Below are 25,976 nucleotides of genomic sequence, written 5' to 3'. Positions count from 1 at the left end.
ACAGAAAAGCCCACGTTAACACCAGTTCAATGTATAGAGTTTATTGGGGCAGTTCTCGACTCCACGCGGGCCAGGGCCTTCCTTCCGGAAGTGCGTTTTCAGGCTATGTCAGACCTGATCTTCCATGTAGGGAGCCATCCGCTCACCACAGCCCACACCTGCCTGTGACTGATGGGCCATGTGCACATATGTGGTCAGCCATGCTCGACTTCATCTGCGGCCTCTGCAAGTGTGGCTAGGTCCATCTGTATCCCCAGGAGGCACCCTGGACCGAGTGGTCATGGTGCCGAACCATGTCCTTTTGTCCCTGGACTGGTGGCTGGATCCCAAGTCGGTGCTGCAAGGAGTTCTCTTTGTAATCCAGTCCCCGTCGCTTACCCTGGTTTCAGACGCGTTGGATCTGGGCTGGGGAGCCCACTTGGGCAGGCTTAGCACCCAGGGCCATTGATTTCAGCATGACATAGCCCTTCATATCTACATCAGGGAGCTCAGAGTGGTTCACCTGACCTGCCAGGCTTTCTTGCCCCACCTAAAAGGCAAGGTGGTGCAGGTCCTGACGAACTATACCGCCATGATGTCATGATTACATCAACAGGCAGGACAGTGCCAGGTCTTCCGCCCTGTGTAGGGAGGAGCTTAGCCTCTGGGACTTTTGTGTGTGGCATGCCATTCATCTGGTAGCCACCCACCTGCCTGGAACCAAGAACGTCTTGGCAGATCGCCTCAGCAGGACCTTCTCATCTCGCCACAAATGGTCGCTCCATCTAGAGGTGTCAGCCTGATCTTCCACTGGGCAGGGTCAAGGGCTCCCTGTCAGACACCTTCTTGATTCCATGATCAGGAGAGCTAATGTACGCCTTTCCGCCGGTACCGTTGATCTACAAGGTCCTGCTAAAGGGGAAGCAAGAGAAGGCGAATGTCATCCTCATAGGCCCAGCGTGGCCTTGCCAACACTGGTTCAGCATGCTGCTGAGTCTTTCAGCAGCCATCCCGCTGCAGCTGCCTCTTCGGCTGGATGTGCTGTCCCAGAATCATGGCAATCTGTTGCACCCAAACCTAGTGTCACTGTATTTGATGTCTTGGCTAAGTCTGGACGAACAGGTGTGCTCCGGTGATGTCCAACACGTCCTGCTGGGCATCAGAAAATCTTCCACAAGGGCTACCTACATGGCGAAGTGGAAGCAGTTCATGTGTTGGGCCTCAGATTGGTACATTTGGGCTGAAGAGGCCCCGCTGCAGGACATCCTAGAATATCTGCTGCACCTTAAGCTCCAGGACCTGTAGCTCCCTTCAGTCAAGGTGCACCTAGTGTCCATTTTGGCATTCCACCCTCTGTTTCAAGGCAGGACGGTCTTCGCCCATCCCTTGACAGCATGGTTCTTGAAAGGTCTGGAGTGCCTCTGTCTGCATGTCTGGGACCTGGTTCCCCCTTAGGACCTGAATCTTGTGCAGTCAAGGCTCATGGGTCCTCCATTCGACTCCCTGGCTTCCTGCTCCCTCCTCCTTCTCTCCAGGAAGGTTTCTTTCTTGGTCGCTATAACTTTGGCCCTCAGAGTGTCTGAGATCAGGACACTCACCTTGGAGCTGCCGTATACGGTATTCTACAAGGACAAGGTCCAGTTACACTGGCACCCGGCTTTCCTACCCAGGGTTGTTTCCAAGTTTCATACTGTTCAGGACATACACTTAACGGTCTTCTGTCCCAAGCCTCGTGTGATGGATGACGAATGCAGGCTGCATACTCGAGACATCAGATGTGCGCTGGCCTTCTACATAGACAGAATGAAGTGGTTTTGTAAATCAGCACAGTTGTTCGTTGCTGTCACAGACAAGACGAAGGGTTGCCCACTGTCTACCCAGAGAATATTATCGTGGATCACAGCCAGCTTCTGCTACTGTTACGAGTTGGCCAAGGTGCCACCGCCAGTGATCATGACAGCTCTCTCAACTAGGGTGCAGGTGTCATCGGCAGCCTTCCTGGTGTGGGATTTGCTCAAACTTCCTAAATATATTTGCTTTGGACTTTTTTCCAACATGGAAAAAATTTCTACAGAAAAGGTGAACGTTACCAAAAGTTGTGTCTGGAAAAACAATGACAACTGTTTTGTGTCCCTAACTATAGCTGTAGGAAGGACTAAGAGTGATTTTCATTGATGGGTGCACTGTATATCTTTTGCTTACCTTATATATGGCTGCTTTGGGATCCTGATTTGCTCCTGTTATGCTTTGCTTTATTGTCTTGATGCTTGTTACCTTTCGAACCGCTCTATAACCACACAGACATTTTAATACCGAAGAGAGAGAACTTACAAGACTGTTCTGTTAAATTGGATTGGTCATGTTTTTTTTATCAACAATGCATAACATAAATGTTAATAGGATTTCCAGGGTAGTGAAAGGAAAAGGAGAACTACTCACACAGACTCTGAATTGCCAAGAGTGTCATTTAATAAACAAGTACGCTCTCACTGCTTATGACAGAAGATGCAATACTTGGTGTTTATTTTCCTCTGTGTTATTAGTTGGCTCAGCACTGTGTACTAAGACATCTTCATTCTTTTTTATGAACCAGTATTTTTTTCAGTTAAAATTGTAGATAACAATATGCTTTTGAGGCTTAGGCCACCCTACATGGAGCAATTTGGCGAACGCTGGAGATCAATCATTACATACTGCATCCGTCACTTAAGATTTCTGTTTAGGTACCAATAGAAAGATCTGAAATCCTATAGGGTTTTTAGGTTGTTTTCTTATATATATAGATAGATAGATAATATGTATATGTCTCAGTCTAGTAACTCCTTCTCCTCCTCAATAATGGTGTTTTTGAACAGAATACAAAAGGAGCAAATGTGTATTTCTGAACATTTTTTCCTCAAGCTTCTGTTTTGGAGTGGTTAGATGCTGAAAGTTTTCTAATCTGTGTAGTTGTTTGGTCATGTGTAATCCCGGACTCAGCCCCATTTATTCACCAATTGGAGAGTGTGCACATTGGCTACATCGTGGTACATTAAAGGTTTACCAAAGCCTTCCACAGCTGTCATCTCTTTGACCTGTCAGTAAACTAAAAGTATTCATATAAGTTTGCTTTCATTCAAGTGTAATGCTATTACTGCAGAAGTGGGCAGAATACAGTTCTCTAAAGATCTTGTCTCATTCCCTTCTGATCTAAAGAGGTTAATGTGCTCAAATCATCCCATCATTTTGTTTTTCCATTCTCTGTCACTGCAAGAGGAGTAAAGAGAGAAAAAGAAATGTATTGAATAATCCATTACTATCAGCATGGGGAATTAAGGGGAATGGAGAAAATGACTGACTGCTGGGGTATAAGTCCTCCCACTCCCACCCCACATAGATAATCACTCCTCCTCAATTCAGTAGCAGAGGACTGATCTAAATCCTCCCTTCCCCTTCTCCATCCCACTGTGAACTACCAAAGCAAAGCCTCACTTAAACAGTGTCATGCATATTAGTGTTCATTAAGCCATGTTTACACGAAGGATTTCCTAATCACATATATGTGTATATATAAAATGTTCTACTTATGCCTTTAAAGAACTGAGAACTCTGCCTTGCATGCACAGATATCTGATTTGTAACACTACTTTGCAGAAAGATTGCTAATCCTGTAAGCGCTCCCCATTTTACCGATGCTTAGAAAAGCCTGGTGCAATGGGCACATGACTAAGCCACGTGACTTTTATATGCTTCCCTTTCATACACATTCATGACCCACCATTCCAGGAGAAACCTCTCACGGAAACAGAACTTCTTGCGTTGCCTCTTTTTGGAATTACTGCTGTGTTGGGACCTTGGAAACGTGATGAGAAATTGAGAGATTGGAGAGAAATAAGAATGTTTATAGCTGATGGTCGGGAATTGGCCTCTTGGGCCATCTATCCCAACTCCCTGCATGAAAGAAGGCAGCTATCCTCTTTGTCTAGCATGATTGCTCTTTATGAACTGATGGTTTTTATTTTACAGTGTTGTTCTTTTTCAAGTGCTTATTTATTGATTCCTTGTATTATATGTTTTATTCAGTAATGAAGTTAATCTAACAAGTCAGTCATTCCTTGGGCTTCTCTTTTTAAAGATTGGCTCTGTGGTGCAGTTGCTTTTCACCTATCTTTTTCTTGCTGAATTCTAACACATGATTGCCAGCAACCCTGCAGATTTCCCCACTAATTTCCGGAGAACCTTAGATCTGTATCATCTGCTCCTTTTTGATTTATGAATAACTAATTTTACCAAGTGTTCTTTTTTCTGCATTCTCTTACCAATCACTTGCCTTGCTTTACACAAATAATCAATTGCATACCATTCCCAGACAATTTTCTTTCTCATCATCCCTTTTATTAACAAATAGAACAAAATAGTTGTGCAGCTGTTCCTAAAGTACTCGCTCCTTAATTAACACACACACACACACACACACACACACACACACACACACACACACACACACACACACACACACACACACACACACACACACCCTCTCTCCATATATTTTCTTTGATTACACATGTTTGTGAAGATATTTCTTATTACCCCAGTTTTAATACTATGACGTTCGCTTTGCTTAGAGCATATGCTGCTGCTTTTATTTGCCCTTTTTAATTTCATGGGTTACTTTTCCTTTCCCTTTCATTTTACAGCTGCTGTTACCCTTCTTGAAATTACATTGTCCTGCTTTTGACCTTCCTGTGTTTTGCTTTTGCTTTTTAGGATACAGCGGAATTAATCTTTTGAATGGTCTGTCCCTCGTGATATCTCCTTATCATTTGGTAATTTTGCCCATAGGACTCTGCCAGCTCAGTTACCTGATTTTTTTCAAATATGTGACTTGTTGAAGTAGAGCTTCCTCTGTGTGACTGCTTACCACAAGCTCATTCCTTGGTATTGTAAACTGAATTCAGAGTCACCTGTTCCCAGGTTCCTCTTTCCTGCTAGGTCCATGACTAACTCCTTTGGGGCAATACTAGATCCATTTGTCTTCTGTTTTGTTATGCCCCCATCATCGAAAAATCAAAATACTTTGCTGTAAGTCTTCTCCAACAGACACCCAGTGATATAAAATTTATCATGAGCCTTAAAGTGTGAACACTCTGGTGCCTTGTGAGCTATTTCATTAGTCCTCACTTCACCATCTACTTTGGATGCCATCACTGTACTTTCTGAGCTTGTCCTTGGTACGCAGAGACATTTAAAAACAAAACCAATAACCGTTTCTTGCTTTTGACTTAGATTTTTTGGGAAGGTGGGAATTTGACTGTTAGAAACAGTGTATTGTATTGGTGCTGTATGTAGGCCAGAAGACTGTCAGAGCTGTTTGAGTGCGAGACAACCCACTTAGCCCACTATCAAAACCTCGTGTTTTTTAAAAGGTATTGGTTATGGAAAAGATCAAGTGTTTGGGAAAGAGAAAAATGTTGTTTAAGGGGCCTTGCCTTGTGAATCTTTCCAGACACAGAGCGACAGGCTGATTCATGCTTTTTGTATTTCAGTTGTTATTTATCTTCCACATAAGTATTACATTGTTTGATTTTAAATGTAACTGGATTGTATCTGGGTTAAAGCAACAATTATTATTAAGGGGTGAATTTTGTGACCAGACTGTCTGGAAACTACATTACAAGGACCAGAAGGCATTTTTATTATTTCCATCTTAAGAGGAGTGGGAGTAGGTATACAGCAGAGGAAGTGAAATCCTGGCCCCATTGAAGTCAATGGGAGCTTTGACTTCAGTGGAACCTGGATTTTGGCAAGGTTGTGTGATTTCATGTTTCAGGCATTTTCTTACATGCTGTGTGTGGAAAAAGGGTTCAGTGCAGTTGTTTGAAAGGATAAAGGATAACTTTTACATAGCTGCAGACACCACAAGGAAAGGTCTGCTACAGGTAAGCAACATCATGTCCATTTTAGATCATGGTTAGTGTCCCTGTGAAAGTGCACCATGGAATCTGTCCTGAGAACTTCAGCAGCCAGACAGGTGTGTCCTGTTTGCTTAATCCTATGGCAAGTATTCACTCTAAACCAGTGGTTCTCAACCTATTTACCATTGTGGGCCGCATCCAAGACTACCTGTATGGCCCTGAGGATGTCACAGAACTGTGTGCTGATTGGGCCGCAGCTTGGGAATCACTGCCCTAAACAAAACTATTTTTGTTGACTTGTGTTTCTACTGATAAGAGAGAAGCAAACGCAAAACAAAGTTGCTTATAGTAAAATCATATTTTGTCTGGGGTTAGTGAAACAGTTGGTCTGGGTGTGAATAAGGCTTGCTGAGTTTGTTAAAAGGGGTGTCAATTTGCAAGGCCCCTGTTTACCAAGTTTGCTGATGTGACCAACCAGGAGATAAAGCTAGTGCTAGGTAAGGATTGTAATGTGTTTCCCATCCCTGCAGGAACATACATCTGCATGAGGGGCAAGGTAGTTTAACGTCTTACACTGAGCAGCACTGGAAAAGGGGAAAGGCTCCTGGATGAAACAGAGAACTGCCTGTTCTAGCAGCAGTAGAATATGATAGATACAAATCATGTGCTCCCCTTGCTAAGCCGCTACCATCTGTACTAAGTGAAAATTTTAAGCCTTCATTTTATTTTTGGTATGATAGTATTTATCAGTCTTATCTATTTTAGCAACATAGCTTAATCATATTTTAGGAGAGTTGTCACTTCTCTCATTTCAGAATTTGTGTTTGAAGCCTTTAACTTGCCACATGCGAGAGTATTTTGCAACTTTGCTTGAAGGGTTAGCTTATAAAATACCATAGGTGCTGGTAGCCTGTGCAACCTTCATTCAGCCACCTTATGTGTATACATTATGATACAGTCTTTAATTACATAATCACATACTATTTTTTCCACAGGACCCCTGCCTCATTCGGTGCACAGGATAGATGGCACTGACTTAATGAACAGCTATACAATATTTAGTTTTATCCTCATTGGTCAACGTGTGGCTCCATATTTTATTTACTGCACACTATTCAAATCCTGCTCTTAAGACCGAATCATTAATTTCCTTAGTGATCAAACTAGATTGTTTGTTGTTTTACTTTTTGGAATATGATTTTGATCATTTCTTTTTTTAATGGGTAAACACATGGAAGTAATCCGTGTCACACGTTTGTCGACCAAAGTCGGTTGTTCTGCACAGTCAATGGCATTGATTATCTACAACACCTGTTGGTTATCTGCAAATTAAATCATGGCACTAAACTCATTTCGGTCCAAAACTCTCAAAACACTGCTTTTCTGAAAACTTTAGTGAGAGAAAAGTATTGTGTAGTCCACATGGTTTAGCCAACTTACACTTCTGGAATGTAAAGGAACAAAATATAGTCTGCCTCTCTTTGATGTGCTCCTACACTTCTATTAAGTTATAATTTAGCTGTATTACCTTGATAGAAATAGATCATTTTCCTTACCTAGCCTGTCCTTCTGAGCCTGTTAATGCAGTCTAATTCTAGCTAGTAACCTAACAGATTTATATTAATAACTGCTTGCTGTGGTTTCTCAGACTACATATTTTATACGTTTGAGACATCTTTGTAGTCAACTTAGATACTGCAGCATTTATATGAGACCTTCCTATTCCTTTTGTTAAGAGAACCTGAAGAGCAAGAGTATTAATTCTCCATCTGAGAAATGTTACATTTTAACATCGTATTACTTTTGTTTCAGTACTATGTTTTTGTACGATATGCTGTTTTCAGGTGGTTCAGTGTGAGTTGTGTTTTGTCAAATGTAAAATTCACTTAACATGTTGACAATTGTCATGCAACAGGTAATTAGCAAAACAAAGGTCTTAGACGCCTTACAAACCAAATAAGCATGATTCCATGGAAAAATTATCATACCCAGATACCAAACATACTGGCACCTCACGCAAGCTTAGACAGAAAATTAAAAGCTCTAATATGCTTTGAAATCCACTGTGAAATACTTATACTCTTCATAATATTAAAGTCTTATTTTCTTGACTCCTGTTTGTAACATACCAGCAGTTTGGATTTATTACTTTGAAAATATTCTCTCTCAGGCTTTCTTGTATTTATTACAGTTGAGTAAATAATTTCAATGAATAATTTATCTGACAAATTCATCTTCTTCTAAGGTTGCAGGATGTCTCTGAGAAGATAATTTCCTCAATGTAAAAAAAAATTGATTAATTTGAAATGTTTAAGCTCTATAGATTGCAAGCATTTTATATGAGCTGCATTGCTTGCCTACCATTGACAAGGTGGGTGAGGTAATCTTGGACCAACTTCTGCTGGTGAATGAGACAAACTTTAAAGTTACACAGAGCTCTTCTTCAGGTCTGGAAAAGGTACTCTGAGGCTTTCTGTACACTACCAAGTTTTGTCGCCAAAAACTGCCTTTTGGCGACAAAGCTGTGAGTGTGTACACACTGAGATGCAATTTTTGTTGGGAAAAATGCCCAGTTTTGGTGAGAAAACACTTCCACCCCTACAAGAGACTTTTTTTCACTTCATTTTATTATCAACAAAGAGCCAGTGTAGACACCACACTTGCTTTAATCACTTTATTTGGCCTCTAGGAAGTGTCCCACAATGTCCATCCTGACCGCTCTGGTCAGCAGTTTGAACTCGGCTGCCCTGCAGCCAGGTAAACAACAATCTGCCTCTCCCCTTGGCAAACCCCGGGAATTTTAAATTCCATTTTCTGCTTGCCGGCTCCCCATGCACCCCTGCCGACCGTTTCCTGCTTGCCGTTTCTTGCTTGCCATTTCCTGCTTGCCTGCACCACTGCCAACCATCACCAGCAGATAAGAAAGAGGACAAGACGCAGCAAAGTAGACATGTTCCAGGAGGTACTGCAGTGCTCCACTACAGAGAAAAGGGTAAAAAAGGAGTGCTGGGAAGCCGAAAGGCAGGACAGAAAAGAGAATCAAGCGTTTGCTAGGGACGCAACTGAGTGGATAATAACAGTAATGGAAAAGGAGTACTTGTGGCACCTTAGAGACTAACCAATTTATTTGAGCATGAGCTTTCGTGAGCCACAGCTCACTTCATCAGATGCATACCGTGGAAACTGCAGCAGACTTTATATATACACAGAGAATATGAAACAATACCTCCTCCCACCCCACTGTCCTGCTGGTAATAGCTTATCTAAAGTAATCGTCAGGTTAGGCCATTTCCAGCACAAATCCAGGTTTTCTCACCCTCCACCCCCCCCACACAAATTCACTCTCCTGCTGGTGATAGCCCATCCAAAGTGACAACTCTTTACACAATGTGCATGATAATGAAGTTAGGCCATTTCCTGCACAAATCCAGGTTCTCTCACTCCCTCACCCCCCTCCAAAAACCACCCCCATACACACACAAACTCACTCTCCTGCTGGTAATAGCTCATCCAAACTGACCACTCTCCAAGTTTAAATCCAAGTTAAACCAGAACATCTGGGGGGAGGGGGGGGTAGGAAAAAACAAGAGGAAATAGGCTACCTTGCATAATGACTTAGCCACTCCCAGTCTCTATTTAAGCCTAAATTAATAGTATCCAATTTGCAAATGAATTCCAATTCAGCAGTTTCTCGCTGGAGTCTGGATTTGAAGTTTTTTTGTTTTAAGATAGCGACCTTCATGTCTGTGATTGCGTGAACAATGTGTTATAACATTCATAAACCAGTCGGAGAACACTTCAATCTCTCTGGTCACGCAATCACAGACATGAAGGTCGCTATCTTAAAACAAAAAAACTTCAAATCCAGACTCCAGCGAGAAACTGCTGAATTGGAATTCATTTGCAAATTGGATACTATTAATTTAGGCTTAAATAGAGACTGGGAGTGGCTAAGTCATTATGCAAGGTAGCCTATTTCCTCTTGTTTTTTCCTACCCCCCCCCCCAGATGTTCTGGTTTAACTTGGATTTAAACTTGGAGAGTGGTCAGTTTGGATGAGCTATTACCAGCAGGAGAGTGAGTTTGTGTGTGTATGGGGGTGGGTTTTTGGAGGGGGGTGAGGGAGTGAGAGAACCTGGATTTGTGCAGGAAATGGCCTAACTTCATTATCATGCACATTGTGTAAAGAGTTGTCACTTTGGATGGGCTATCACCAGCAGGAGAGTGAATTTGTGTGGGGGGGTGGAGGGTGAGAAAACCTGGATTTGTGCTGGAAATGGCCTAACCTGACGATTACTTTAGATAAGCTATTACCAGCAGGACAATGGGGTGGGAGGAGGTATTGTTTCATATTCTCTGTGTATATATAAAGTCTGCTGCAGTTTCCACGGTATGCATCTGATGAAGTGAGCTGTAGCTCACGAAAGCTCATGCTCAAATAAATTGGTTAGTCTCTAAGGTGCCACAAGTACTCCTTTTCTTTTTGTTATAAATTATGTGGTCCTAGTCAAAGCAGGCTTGCTTTTTGTTAGGTGTCCCAAACCAAGCAAGGTCCAAATGACACTTTGCTATATAACTCATTGGCAGTGTCCTGGCAGTGCTCTCTGGTGAATGAGAACCCAATCGTATTGTGAAGTCTCTAGTGTACAGTGTCATTTCACCAGCATTTAAAGACGGCAGACTTCTTTGGAAAACTAAGGAATGAAATCCTAGCCCTATTGAAGTCAATGGTAAAACTCCACTTGACTTCTGCAGGGCAGGATTTCACTTAGCATGTCCACATGAAAAATGTCTCATTCTTCCCAGCATCTAACAATGAATTTCTCATTCGGGAATAGTATCTCCTGTAAAGACCTTCATACTTATGCCCAAATCTAGAAAAGCATGTAGGCATGTGCTTGTCTGTATGCAAGTGAGTAGTCCCATGTTCTACTGACAATAAAACCTGCCTTCAGAACATCTGTTATCAAAGTGATATGGATGCTTTTTGTAGAACTTCAAGGATTATTCACATGCTTTGCTGGATGGGAGTCTTAGAGGGTAACAAGTCAAAGAACTCAGTTATAGGGGAGTTAATTGCTTTAAGGACCCTTACTGTAGCATCTCTTGAACTTTTTAGCCCAAAGCTGTACAATATTTGCTTTGCATGATAGGATAATTCATAGAAAAGATTAGCTTTGGGGTGATATTCCTTTGAAATACTTCTCTTCTTAGGCTCCAGATTGGGTAGGACCATTTTTTAATATTTCTCTTTCAAGATGTTTTTTTTCTTGGCTATTTCCTCCTCCTCTTAATTCCTGCAGTGCACACTTTCCAACCCCCCGTAGTCATACAGATCCTTTTCCTGGACCTTATGATTTCTCTCTCTATTCCATCTGGTCATTCTGTGTAGCTCATACACAGTCTCCCTCCCTCTTATTTTCTCTCTCTCCTGATCCCCTTGTTACTGGAAAGATTTCACTCACTTTGTTGGCATCATGTCTCTCTGCATCTCAGGTGATTGATTTTATGCCAATTTATTTCACTTTTAGTGTTGTTTCTGTTTATAATCTATTTATACTTTGTTTTGTGATATTTTAATTATTCTCAGTTAATTATTATGATCGGATTTTATTGTTTTTGTCGTAACTCAAGTGACGTAATGGAGTTGGAGGGGGAAAGAGCTTTATAAATAAGTTTATTGCTATTATTATTTGTCGTTGTTCACAGCTCCCAGTTCACACCATCTGTTAATCCCTGTGTGAGTCATTTGTGAAACATAATAGAAATTGGTCTGCATGCAACAGAAGCAATTAATAGAAAATGTTTCTTTTCTTTTGTCTGTGGCAATGTTACTTCATATTATTGGTAGTAGTGTTCAAAGCCCCATGGATGCAAGTGTGTCCCACTGGTTTAAATAGACTTTGTAGGTTAAGAATAATGTAACCCAGTACGGTAATGAATAGAGCAATGTGGTGTAGCATGAGCAACATTTTAAACTAAAACCAGCCCCGTTAGCTATGCTGAGATTGGACTTGAGGCAACTAAGAAGAGTCTACCTTTCTGTTCCTTCTCAGTCTGCAAGGGTCTGAAATGCTTCCCTGGTATAAGTTAAAGAAGTTTAAGGGATTACCCAGGATGAGCAGAACTCTGAACATTTCATTCCTCCTCTTCCTGTTTCTGTCATGCCTCCTTCACAGGGAGAGGGCCTACAGAGAGAGAGAGAGAGAGCTAGTAGGGACTACACCATCCAAGAGTCGTCCCCTCCCCCCCCTTCAGAGTCAATCCTCAGCTTGAAGCTCCACAGCTACCCTTTGTGCTGCTAACATAATGCAAAAAACCTTGGTAGAGGATGTGAATTTGGCCAACATGAACAGCTTGCACCTGAACAGCCTCAGCATTAAAGTTACTAACACTTTCTACAACAGCAGCTCGGGGACAGCTATGTTTAGTACTGATCTACCAGTGGAAGATTTCTAAACTTTGCATATATAATGTAAAAATTGACTATTAAAGTTTTCCTGGTTCTAAAATTGTACGAAAATGTATATCCCAATGAAATGTGTTTAAAAGTTTTGTCATACCCCTGAAGTTGGGTTGCCAAATATATTAAAAATAAGGGACTGTTTTCTTAGCACGCCAATTCCACCCCTCCTCCCGACATTATCATTATTAGTATTATAATTAATAAGCAGTCACCTACATTCATTAGGAGGTATTTCTTACAGCACTCAGCAGCTCCAGATCTTGTTGTACAGAGATGAAAAAATAAGGGACATCCCTTGTAATAAGGGACTATTGGCGAACTTACCTTGATGGTACTTTAATGTCACTGTTTGCCAATATTAGAGTGATGTGTTGCAAATGATCAAAGAAGATATATACCTTCTAGTGTTATGTCGAAGTCCTCTCACTGTCTACTTAGGTACATTATTGGTTAGAGCTGTATTTCAGTAAGGTATATATTTTAAGTATCCATGTCCCTCCAGAGCAGATGTTTACAACGCGGACATTATTGCAAGTGGAAAGTGGCACCCTGAAAAATGTATTTGGTCTGTTAACTATGTCACTGATATTAAACATTGTAAATATTGTTGATTTTATGACTAAGGATGCAGAAAGGCAGCATTCATCACTGCATAATAGTCCACTGCTAATAGACCTTTAATTGTGTGCATAGTTTTTCCTGGTTTTTGTAAACACAAAAAGAAACTGAAATCCTGCTATTTCTGTCTTTTTTTGTTTAACTTAATTTTCAGTCCCCTATTGGAACATTGTTTATTGAAAACTTATTCTGTATAGAATCAACAGTCTAATCAGGGCTAAGCAGGAGGAGTAAGGCATGTGTATGAGGGCAGGGAGCTACTCGCTCTTATTCCCATGCATGGCCAAGTGAAGACTGACTAGCTAGCTTATAGCAAGCAAAGTGACTAACCCTCATAGTGACCCCCGAATGCTTTGATTTGAAGGTCACTTTAGTTACCCGAGCATTACATCTGAAATTCATAGTTTAAAATTTGTCATGTTCTACTATACTTCAATACATATTTCTTAGAGCGTAAAGAATATGCAGTGAAAATGACTTAATTGCCTTTGACCCAGACAGACTTGCATGCCATTCTCAGAAACACCCACTATGGTTCCATGAGCTACATTCCGTAGAACAACAATGCTATACCAGACATTTCGGCATATTTACTGCACATCTTAGAGTCATCACTGGAGAGGCTTCCTGAAGTCAGTTTGTGGGAAATGCTCAGAACCAACATGGGTGCATTTCCAGACAACATAATAGCTGTATGCATTATTTTAATTCTGAGGATGACTCAGAAGGGCAGCAGCAGCAATCTTTGCTGTAATATTTTTGATCAATGGTTGAGTATCATTCTCCCTATTTTATTTTATTGTACCCTAGTCTTCAGAGTCATGAATCACATTCTCTGTGAGCATAATGCCACTGTAGTCAGTAGAGTAGTTTATGCCAGTGTAGAAACCACTAGGAAGGGGGTCTTCTGCAAGAACTGAACATAGGACCTCTGACTCTAAAACACAGCCCACACTCCTCCCTAGACTCCCTAGGTTATCGACCTAGCCTGGGAGGCTCGCTGCCACGGGCTATATAGACACATACAAGGAGCCCTGGTCATGGACCTGTATCTCATTGTGCTAGGCACTGTACAAACACCCAAAGAGCTTACAATTTAGGTACCCAAGTCCCATTAAAGGTTAGTGGGATTTGGTTCCTAACTCCCTTAGGGTCCTTTAACAATCCCAGCCTTAAAGTTTTCAAAATCATACTTAAAATCTATTTCATACCAGATGAATTGCTTCCAAGCATAACGCATGCCAATGTAATGACATAGAGTTGTATCAATGATGGTGAACTTATTGAAGATAAAACCACACTCATGTTTCCCCTCTAGTACAGCTGGTTCAGAAGAAGAATTAAGGCTTTGTTCTTGCTTCCTGGACTAGAAATTCAATAAAATGCAGATAAAAAGTATGCACATTGCCAAAGTCACCGGCCAGATATAAATATTTATATCTGTTATTCAAGTGTATTGATTTGGTGGACAATATTATGAAGGGAAAATAGCGTGCCTCAGAGAAGAACTTCTAAGATTTTTACAGTGTGTAACTGCACTTATTTTGAAACCTTTTCTTCATCTTTGTAAAAATGGGAGCACTTGTTATACCTAATTTTCAATATTAGTGAAGGCTGCGATTAAAAAATAAACGGAATTCAATAGGAATTGGATTCTGAACTTTGAAAATCCAAGTCTTAGCTAGTTTTAGTGTGGAACTATTGTGTATATTGTACAGTAACTCGGCACTTAAAGTCATCCCGGTTAATGTTGTTTTGTTGTTACGTTGCTGATCAATTAGGGAACATGCTCGTTTAAAGTTGTGCAATACTCTCTTATAACGTCGTTTGGCAGCCACCTGCTTTGTCCACTGCTTGCAGGAAGAGCAGCCTGTTAGAGCTAGCTGGTGGGAGCTTGGAACGAGGGTGGACCGGCAGCCCCTCTATCAGCTCCGCATTCCCCTGAGTTCTCTGTACAGCAGCCACCCAGCAGGCTACCAGTTGCCAGCAGTTCTGCTGTCCCTCCCCCCACTGCCTTGGAGCTGCTCCCCAGAGCCCTCCTGCTTGCTGTGCAGGGCGGGGGAAGAGGGGGGGCTAATGTCAGGGTGTTCCCTTCCCCGCTGCTCCTGCACCCCGCTTACCCCATTTCCATAGAGTGTGAGGGGACAGGACAGGGCTCAGGATGTAGGGAGCTTCCTGGCAGCAGCTTCTGTCTCAACTTGCTGGTATGCTTAAAAAGGCAGTGTAGTTAGAGTGGGGTGAGCGTACTTAAAGGGGCAATGCGCATCTCTCTCTCACACACACGGTGTGTGTGTGTCTCTCTCTGTCTCTGTCTGCCATGCTCTCTCCCCTCCCTCCCTCCATCCGTGCTGCCTTGTAGAGTGTGAGGCTACATTAACAACAATGGGTTAACCCTTGAGGGCTCAGCTGAGTGCTATTTCATCATTTAGCAGTAAGGCATCCCCTGGGAAATATCCCACCCTCTGACTTCACCCCTCAACCAAGCTTCACAATCATCACCGCTGTGTACCAGTATTCAATTGTTAGTTTAAAACTTATACTGGTGCGTGTGTGTGTGTGTGTATGTGTGTGTATATATATATATATATAGTCTTTTGTCTGGTGAAAAAAATTTCCCTGGAATTTCTGCCCCCCCCCCCCCCCCCCCGTTGCATTAATTCTTATGGGGAAATTGGATTCGCTTAATATCGTTTCGCTTAAAGTCACATTTTTCAGGAACATAACTACAACGTTAAGCGAGGAGTTACTGTATGTGGGTATTTTTTTTAATTAATTCCCCTAGTGGTGGTAGGAGTTAGTGTAGCTTCAGTCATCAGTACAATACAATCATCATCCAGAAATGAACTGCCTAACGAGTCCTACTGCTGGTATGCAATGGAACTTACATATGGATATATATTTATGGAGAACTATTGGCATATGTGTTTTTTCTGCCCAGATAGCATGGCGATATTGCTTGGCATTCTCAGCCAGTCAGAAAGCTAAACTGAACCAAATTTCTGAAGATACTTCATAATTAAAGAATGAAAGTCTCAGGATTTCTCATGTACAGCATCATCCAGCTTTGCCGAACAAAGACAGGATAGTAGGTCTGATGTTATATCATCCAATTGCTCTCTCTCTTGTAAACAGAAATTTGTGAAAACCAGAATATTTCAGTAGGTATCTTAAGGGAACTAGCAGACATGTTCTTCGCAGATTAAAAGCTTTCCCCACTCCTCTCCTGAATAGATGTCTGTAGCCTTTATTTTATTTAAAGAGAATTATGTAATGTGGTTTTACACCACTGTGGGTTCAGCTCTGGCAGCTGCAGTTTCAGGTTTAACAGAGTGAAAGTCACCTCTACTACTTGCTTCAGAGTTAGAGTCTCTACGACCACATAACGACCACGCATAGCAACAGCACATACATTCACCAGTACAAAGTCTAGTCTGTTTTATAAGTTTTATTAAAGTTACAGCATATAGTAATTCTTTACAGACCTATGCACAAGTTACAAATGTAGTGATATTCACAGTCTTAACAGTGTTAGGGTCTGATAAGACTCTCATGGCTTGATCATCAGTAGAGGGATGATTCCTGCTGGAGTTTCCCAGAGGGAGCTCAGTTTTCCCATTGTGGGTATCCCCTTTTTATAATGTGATTGTAATAATGCATCCTGCATGTGTCCATAAAAATGTCCACCCTCTTTTCTCTTATTGGTCTGTGTCCCCTGGAAACTTTTCTATAGGTGTAAGTTCCCTTTCTTCTCATTAGCATTGATACAACGTGTATCCCATGATTAAGACACATGTCTGAGACAGATGCGCCTTTACGGTATTTTTGTGATCTGATATTCTTCTTCGGGGTAATTTTGCACAATTTTACCAGTTGATAACTCTTTTCCCATAATCTTAGGGCATCAGGTTATTTCTCGGTCACTTATGTCCTCGTTTCTTGTCTCCAGGGCCTATAATAGCTAAGCTAAAGTCTTGCAGGCCTCAACCTACAGGTCGTGCGTTTCAGCTTGTCTTACTCATGTCTAATACTTATTGCCTCTAAATACTGATCAGTTTTATACTTTTATAATCCTACAAATTAACTCTAAATAGCATACAATGAATATATATAACAACAAATCGATCATAACATCTCACAATAAATGGATACTAAACTAAAACCATTGGCTACATTCCCCGCTTTGACAGGGTGAGTGTTATCTCATTATCACTGATGATTAGCTAATAAGAGCCCTGTCACATACATATTACATGACAGTATCCAGCAATGATTAATGCAGTAGTACACATAGTGATAATACTGTGGACAAAAATTCATTTTTCCATCCAATTTTCATCTCTCTTGGTAGAGTGAATACCTTATATGAGCTGCTACCATCCAAAATTTTAGACAGTGCTTGGTTTGTCTTATTTACGTCATTCCTAATTTTAATTAATTGTGATTTTTTAATCTTTTAACTGTTGTTTTAGCTGTAAAGTTAATGGCATATATGTATGAAACACTGAAGTACTTTGTTTAATGAGATCCTGGTAATCTGGGTTGCTAAGAGTAACAGTTTCATTTTCAAAAACATTGGAGATATTATTGTATGCCTAATAACCATTGCTTAACACAGAAATTTTGATTTGTGACCATCTCATCCAAGATGACCATCGTAGAATTCCTTGTGATTAGTTACTGCATAATATTATTCCTTTTCATCATAAGCCACACATTCTCTAAAAGATTTCCATTTGATTAGTAGCACTGGGCAGGATACCAGTGTTGCATTGCCCTTGGAACCTTTCCAGCTGGTCACATGTCAAGGAGGAGAAGAATTAGGAAATACAGGCAATATATCTGCTTATTTCTTGTATAGGATTTTTCACATGTTGCAGTATATTATTGATTTCCTCCTCCCACACTCTCCATTCACAAATCAGTATCATTTAATGATCGTGGGTAACCGTATCACATGAACTTTTTAATGCTCTGCTTTCCAAAGCAGATAAGCAGTTATTCCCTGAGTAAAGGAAATGAAAATGATTGTTATGTTCTTCTTAATTCAGCTTGATATTTGGCAACAATTTCTGAGGAATGTACTTAGGACTTGAACTCCCACTTTACTAAATAGAGGGAAGCCAGTGGAATATGTGATCTTTTATGCTTACTATTTATGCTTTATTTTACAAGAACACATTTGATTGATTGATGCATTCCTTTTCATGCAGAGTAAGAAACTCTTCCAAAAAGCTGAATTCCATTTTCTTACACCATTTTATTAAAATGGCATGTGTATTCTAACTGATATCAGTGTATGTATTGAGTGCTAAAGCAAATGAAAAATGTATATATTACCATGGAGAAAGAAGGGAGAGTGCTGTTTTGGAAGCCAGAAAAGTGTATATCTCTTCCCTTGCCTTGATTGTTATTAATTTTAAACTTACTTCAATTTTGCAGGCAATAAAAAGGCAATAAAACTGCTTTTTATTTGCAAATTATCCAGTTCAAGCACTCTGTTTTTCAACCAAGCATTTTACTCACCTCCTATTCAAAATTGGCTGAACCACTTTTTACTGAAATATAATTTAAAAAACTCAAAACATGATATTTAGACCGAGACCAAGCTTGAAAAATTTCACTCTGTGAAAGAAAAGTCATAAAGTAACTGAAAAATTAGAATTTCTGTGCTTTTTGCAACATTAAGGTGGTCTCTGCTGCTCCGCTATCATATACAGAATCATAGAATATCAGGGTTGGAAGGGAACTCAGGAGGTCATCTAGTCCAACCCCTGCCCAAATCAGGAGCAATCCCCAATTTTTTCCCCAGATCCCTAAATGGCTCCCTCACGGATTGAACTCTCAAGCCTGGGTTTAGCAGGCTAATATTCAAACCACTGAGCTATTCCTCCTCCCCCCACCCAATATTATATAATTAATATAATTAACTGATATTATATAAACAAGGTCAAAAACGATTATATTACTCCAAGCACAGGTTTAATTTAGAACCATACAATTCATTGTATTCCATCAGAAGATGACCATTTCAAAAGTGGTGTATACAAATATACACTTGTTTCTGTTTAGTTAGATGAAAACCCCATTTTGGACCTGATCTCATTGTTTAAGAAAAAATCAGGGCTTAGATTTCTGCGAATGAAAAACGTTGGTTTTTTTTTTTTGGTCCTTTTAGCAAGTCCTTACCCTGCTCTTATCTGTTTGTCAGAGGGCATTGGAAGCTCTAGGAGGTGGCAAGCAGCATGTAACCTGGCTCAGATACAGTGCACTCAAGTCCAATACCTGTAGCTGATAGTGAATGGCGCATGTGTAAGGTTTTTTTTCCTTTATACCGCATTATGCATTTGGGCCCAAGGTCTGTTAATTCAGTTATTCCTGAGAATTGTATCCCTAAATGGTGGGAGTCAAACAACAACAGGAGTCAAACCATGTCAAGCATTATAGGCAGAGAATGTAGTTAAGAGGGCCTGACACTTCACCATTATAAGACGCTGTGTTGAGATGCTTATAACTTCGCCAAATTTTAACTGGGCTGAAAATTCCCATGCTGGGTGTCTCTTCATGCTGAATTTTTTGGGAAAATTTTCAGCAAAAAAATAGCACCACAGCTACAGAGAATGAGACTTTTTTCTGTCATATTGAAAACTCTTTCTGTCTTTTTGTTGAGAAATTCTAATACCGCCATGCTTTGGAACATGGCCTTAACATTTGGCATGGAGGGGTGGGCTTTGTGTCAGGATTGTGCTATTTGTTGGTCTTGTGAAAAAATGCCCAAATTTGGACAAGTTATAAGCTTTTGCAGGAAAAAAAAATCTCAGTTTGCACATGCTCAATAGAGACTTTTGAGAATTTGGTAGCTAAATTCACCAGAGATTCTGTTTGCACAGAACACGCTCCAACCCACAAGTGCAAAGACTTAACAGGATTTTCTCTGAAATTGCTGCTACTGGCAGCCAGGAGCTGCTCTGGCACGGAGCAGAGGAACTGAAACTAGGAAGACTGGCTGTGTGTGTTTTCTCAGCTTCTTCCATTGCTGGTGTCCAGGCAACATGGAGGAGAAAAAAGGAAAAGCATGACTGGAATGTAGAGGTGACAAGAACCAGAGTGGGGGGTGAGGGGTGTAGGGAGTAGATTAGGGTCCGAGAGACTGATACTAACTAGTTGAGAAGCCCGAGAGGAGACTGGTACTGCGACTGGGAGCTGGGATGAGGGGAAGTCTGGGACTCAGACAGCCCAGAGCAGGCGACTGGGACTGGGGATGAGATGCCACAGGTGGGAATGGAGAGAAACAGGGACAGGCAGCAGGGGCCACGGGCAGAAAGGGGCCAAATTAAGGTTGCACAAGTAGCCTTAATTCTGATATTTCCTAACTTCTGAATGATCAACTTTGTAGCTTTAACATTACTTTAACATAGTTTTTGTATGTAAGAATGGTTAGCAAATCTCTCTTCCTCAGAACTTGTCAAGAAAGGCTGCCATCAAAGAGTCCTGGAGTAGGGGGCCTGGGTAGCTGTATCCACCAATTCCACGGCACACTGAGAAGGATTAGTAGGCTCTGTGACAGATGAATTTCTGCCCGCTGCTCATCAATGACATTTCTTCCTTTGACAACTCTGATCTCCCCCTGTAACCACAGGCTTCTCAACTTTTCCTGAGCAGCACTGGTGGGAGCAGCAGTGCCAAAACAGATTCCTGGTTTGAAGGTGACGTAATAGTTGGACTCCCAAATAGCTGTAGGATAGCTGGTTTGGGATTGGAGCATGTGGCTTATTTTACTTTTGCCAATACCTCCCTGGATGGATTCACTTTCCACCCACATAACCCCCCTTTCCCTCGAACGTTGATGAAGCAGGTGAGCAAGTGTGGAGCAATGCAGTACAAAATATGAAGAGGACACAGCTCCACTGGGTAGCTGACTCGCTCACAGGAAATGTCAAGTGAATGGTTAGCCTCTGACAACAGTCCTGTGCATTTTAATAGAGGTTCTGGCCCTGTGTATAATGCAATTAATTCTAAACTAAATATCGACAGGGCTTTTCCTCAAGTTCTGTATCATCTTTAAGATTATTTTTGAATTCAAGAATTCTTCTTTTCTGCAAATTTATATTCCCAGCAAAGCCTCTATTAAGAGACACCCCCTTACAAAGTAACTTATTTCTGAACATGCAATTCACAATTTAATATAGGAATAATATAATCCCCAACATTCTCCTTACCTGACCCCAGATTTACAAACAATATCTGCATCATAAGGGTATTACTATTGACCCTTGATATACAATTGTTCATCTGTCCAAAAATATATCCCCTTTCCCAGAAACAAATTACGGTTCCAGGAAGGTACATGAAGCTTAAAAATTTCCAGAACGTTGCAATTAAAAGACAGCAAAAATAAAGGTTATTTTTCCCTCTTATCTTTTCTGAGTGCTAAAAAGGTTGATTTTTTTGATATGTTATAATATGTTTAATGTTGGAGAGAGACCAAAACTAATGAACTGCATCTCATTTATATTTTTTAAAAAATCATATAATAGTCCACTTGGTTTAGGAGTTGTTATAACACTCACTATTAGAATGAACAGGGATGATGCCTTTATAGGAACTTATCCTCTTATTCCACAGGACAGGGCCAGGTTTTGATCTTGGTTGCACTCTGAACTGATTCTAGTGTAACTGAGATCAGTTAATCTCGTAATCAGGGGGAATGTTTCCCAAGATCAAAGATTTTGGCCTTAAGAAGTGCATTACAATAATGGAGAGACAAGGTGGGTGAGGTAATATCTCTTACTGGACCAACTTCTGTGGGTGAGAGAGACAGCTTTAGAGAGAGCTCTCTGTCAGGTCTGTATAGCTCTGTTGTCTCTCTCACCCACAGATGTTGGTCCAGTAAAAGATATTACCTCACCCACCTTGTGTCTCTAATATCCTGGGACTGACGTGGCTACAGCTACACTGCATACATTACAATAATGCTCATTTTAACATTTATTTCATGTAGTAGTTTTTAATTATTACCTGACTGCAAATTGACATCAAACAAAAAGTGCAAAAGGAGAATCTAAAGATTTATAAAGGAATTCACAGATGCCATTTCTACAACTGGGTGATTAACTAGTGTTTGCTGTGTAAGTCTGAGGTTGAGAATTTCCTGGGATTGAGTGAAAATAGCTTTTCCATTAGAATGTGTGGCTCTTCTGTTTTATTCTTTACTTTCTTTAAGAACCTCTCCACTGTCTCCGCGCACCTCTTCTGCAATGAGCGATAAATACCTTCTGCAACATGAAATTGCAATAGAGCAGGCTGGAGAACTGTGATGAGCCACAGTTAGGTTCCCACAGGATAATGAAAATCTATCTGTCTTGATGGTTGTGTGTTATATTCTTACTTATGGTGGGCCATATTCTGTTTTGAGTTGCATCCTGCACAATCCCCCTTTGATGGCAAGGAGTTGCATGGGGTGTAAGGGAGCACAGAATGTGATCATTTTAGAGCTAAGAGAAACGTCTTTGTATATATATGCAGTTACAAGCAATAATATATACTTAATACTGAAGTGTGTAAAAGTAAAATAAAATGTATTACTTAAGTGATGTTGCACTGGCGTAATAGGGCAGAACAGGATCCTAAATGCAACTCATATATATTTCTTTTAGCACGAAAGTGGTCAAATTCTGTGTAAACTTAAATATATCCCTATATTTAAATTGCCTAATTATTTTAACACCTATGAGAATAATTTACAGCCTTTTCTGCTGTGAGGTATGGAAGGATGCTAATGATAGTAAAACAGCACAGAAAAAAGTCCAGAAGGTGGGAGTGGAAGCAATGGGGTATGTTGCATGCCTACTGGTGGAAGCTCCTCAGTAGCCAGTTTACTCTGGATGTGCTTTCCCAGCATGCTGTCTCTCAGACCCCGTGGAGATATTGCCAGAAAACGAGACATGGTGATATTAAAAGCATTGTTGCTCTTTTTTGACCCAAGAGACAAGGCAAACTTTGGGGTTCTGGGGATGTTCCAGCTGAGAGTAGAAATTGTTGATAGGCATTTCTTTGATGCAGTGTTGTTTCTTTACAAAGAACATACAAAGTCCTGTCTCTAAATGCATAGGGAATCAAATAGCTTCTTTTGCTTACGGCACCAAGAACACTCTTTTCAGCCTGCACCCCTGACCTGAAAACCTCTCTTCAGATATCTTGGAGGGTCAGACACTATGTTTTCAGCTGCTCCTTCTTTTGTCTGTCTCTTTGCTTGTCAGTCTGTCTAGGTCTTCTGTGAATTCTCAATTCTTCAAGTGTTTGCTCACGTCCATTCTATTGTAGGTGTGTGTGCTCGCCACATGCACCGATACCAGAAGTTTTTTCCTCAGCAGTATTCATAGGGGACCAGCTCTGGCAATCTCTGGAGTGGCGCCCATATGGTGCGATATAAGGGGTGCTCAAGATGCAGCTCGCCGGTGGCTTGGTGCAGGCCCATGCAGGTGCACCCGTCCCTGCAGCCCCGATAGCGAGACTGACCTAGCTGCTCTCCGAGTGCGTGGCACCACTCCAGGGACACAAGCCAATAGTCCTGAGAGCCTCATTACTAGTCACTGGAGCGCTGGTAGGGGTCGCCGCTCCCCGCCTCAATGGCTTACTCGTTCCCGCTCCGCTTGATGGCCCGGCATTGCTCGAGAAGTGTGAAGCGTCGATCACTGGGCCACCGTCACAGATCCGCTGAACGCCGTCGGTCTCTGGGAGTTCGGCTCTGGGACTCGTCACCCTCGGACAGATCTCCGTCGCAGCACTGGGATTGGCACCGTCCTGGTCTCCCAGATGTGATTCCTTCTCTTTGGACTCCGGTACTGAACAGGAGTCCATACCAGCGGTCCAGGGCCCGCTACAGGGCAGTCTACAGGTGGCATCGCACATTGCATCGTGGCCCCGGGGCCAGTGGGGGTTTCCGCAGCCCTCAGGTTGGCCTCGGGGCCTCAGATAAACCATCAGCCATGGTTTCCCACCCGCCCCCTGATGCAGAGGGCTCTGGGGGAAAAACCCTCAGCTCCACCCAGCTCCCATGGAGGAACCAGCTGAGCAACCTTCAGAGGCAGCAGATCCTCTAGTGCCAGCTTCCACCACATCCTTTCCTGACGAGGCAATTACAAGGCCCCCCATCCAGTCCTGCAGGATGATGCTAAGGCCCATCAGGAGCTTCTAAGAAGAGTTGCCTCAAACTTAGGACTTCATGCTGAGGAGCTGGAGGAACCCTTGGATTCCCTATTTGATGTCCTTAGCTCGGTGGCTCCAGCCAGGGTGGCATTGTCCTTACACAAAGGGGTGGGAAAGATCACAAAGTCCCTGGGGAAGACCCCCTCATCGCTGCCCCCTATTTCAAAAAGGGCAGAACGCAAGTACTATGTGCCCACTGAAGGTCATGAGTACCTTTATACACGCACCCTGCCCCAAGTTCCCTGGTGGTCTCCACCATTAATGAACGGAAAAGGCAAGGCCAGCCAGGCACCACCCTGAAAGACTCGAAGAGGCTTGATTTGTTTGGAAGAAAGATTTATTTGTCCTCGAGCCTCCAGCTGCAGGTGGCCAACCACCAGGCCCTGCTTGGCCGCTACGATTTTAATATGTGTCAGTCCATTGCCACATTGCTGCCTGAGGACCCTAAGGAAGAGTTCCACGTGATCCTTGAAGAGGACAAGGCGGTAGCCAGAGCACCCCTCCAGGCGGCCTCAGACATGGCAGACTCTGCGGCCAGAATCATGGCCTCAGCTATTTCGATGAGGAGGGCATCCTGGCTGCAGTCGTCGTGCCATTAATATATGTCCAGCAGTCCACAAAGGACCTCCCATTGGATGGCCAAGTTCTGTTTGCCGAACAAACAGAAACAAAACTGCATGGACTCAAGGACTCCCAGGTGACACTGAAGACTCTGGGACTCTACGCCCCAGGCGCGGCCAGAAAGCGGTTCAAGCCACAACAGGCCCAGGGCTCTGGGAGCCAACCCAGGTCGGAAAGGGCAGGGGTTACAGACACCAGCAAGGTCACCAGCCAGCATTCTTTGCCCAATTGAGCTCTACTCGCAACCAACAGGGTGGCAAGCAGACATTTTGAGGGTGTGCCCGTGGGCGACCTGTCAGCCTGTATCCCAGATCCTGCTTCCCTGTGCTTTTCCAACTCCCTGTCTCCTTTCCTGCCTGCATAGGTCTCTATAACTTTGGACCATTGGGTCCTCAGCACGGTGGTGCAGGGTTATACCCTCTCACTTCCCTTCCCCATCCCTCTTCAGGGACCCTTCTCAAAGTAACTACTCGCTCAGAGGTTCAGGGCCTTCTGCGAGTGGGGGCCGTGGAGGAAGTCCCTCAGGAATACAGGGGCAAGGGATTCTACTCCCAGTACTTTCTAATCCCCAAAGCCAAGGGGGTGGAGTTTCTAAGACCCATTCTGGACCTGCGAGACCTCAACAAATATCTCAAGAAGTTGAAGTTCCGCATGGTCTCCCTGGCCTCCATCATTCCCTCCCTGGATCCAGGAGACTGGTATGATGCCCACGACGTGAAAGTTGCATACTTTCATGTATCAATATTCCAGGGACGCAGATGATTCCTGTGCTTCATGGTGGGTCCCACTCACTACCAGTTCGGGGTGCTCCCATTCATCCTGGCTACAGCAAGGTATCCAGGTTTACCCGTACCTCAATGACTAGCTCAACAAGGTCTGCTCCAGGTCTCAAGTCATCTTGGCATCTCAGTGCTGCAGTTCACATGCCATGCTCTGGGCCTGTTGATAAAAAGTTAAAATCAACGTTAGTCTCAGTACAAAGGATAGAATTCATCAGAGCAGTCCTCAACTCCACCAGTGCCAGAGCATTTCTGCCGCAGGACAGATTCAAGACAATAGCGTGTCTCATTGCCAGCGTCTCTACATATCCCCTCATCACAGCATGGGTCTGTCTCAGAGTGCTGGGCCACATGGCAGCATGGACTTATGTTGTCCGCCATGTGAGGCTCTGGCTGCAATCCCTCCAACAA

This window comes from Eretmochelys imbricata, chromosome 7 (genome assembly GCF_965152235.1).
Source record: "Eretmochelys imbricata isolate rEreImb1 chromosome 7, rEreImb1.hap1, whole genome shotgun sequence".
NCBI classification, from domain to species: domain Eukaryota; kingdom Metazoa; phylum Chordata; order Testudines; family Cheloniidae; genus Eretmochelys; species Eretmochelys imbricata.
Note: the sequence above shows the minus strand (reverse complement) of the source record.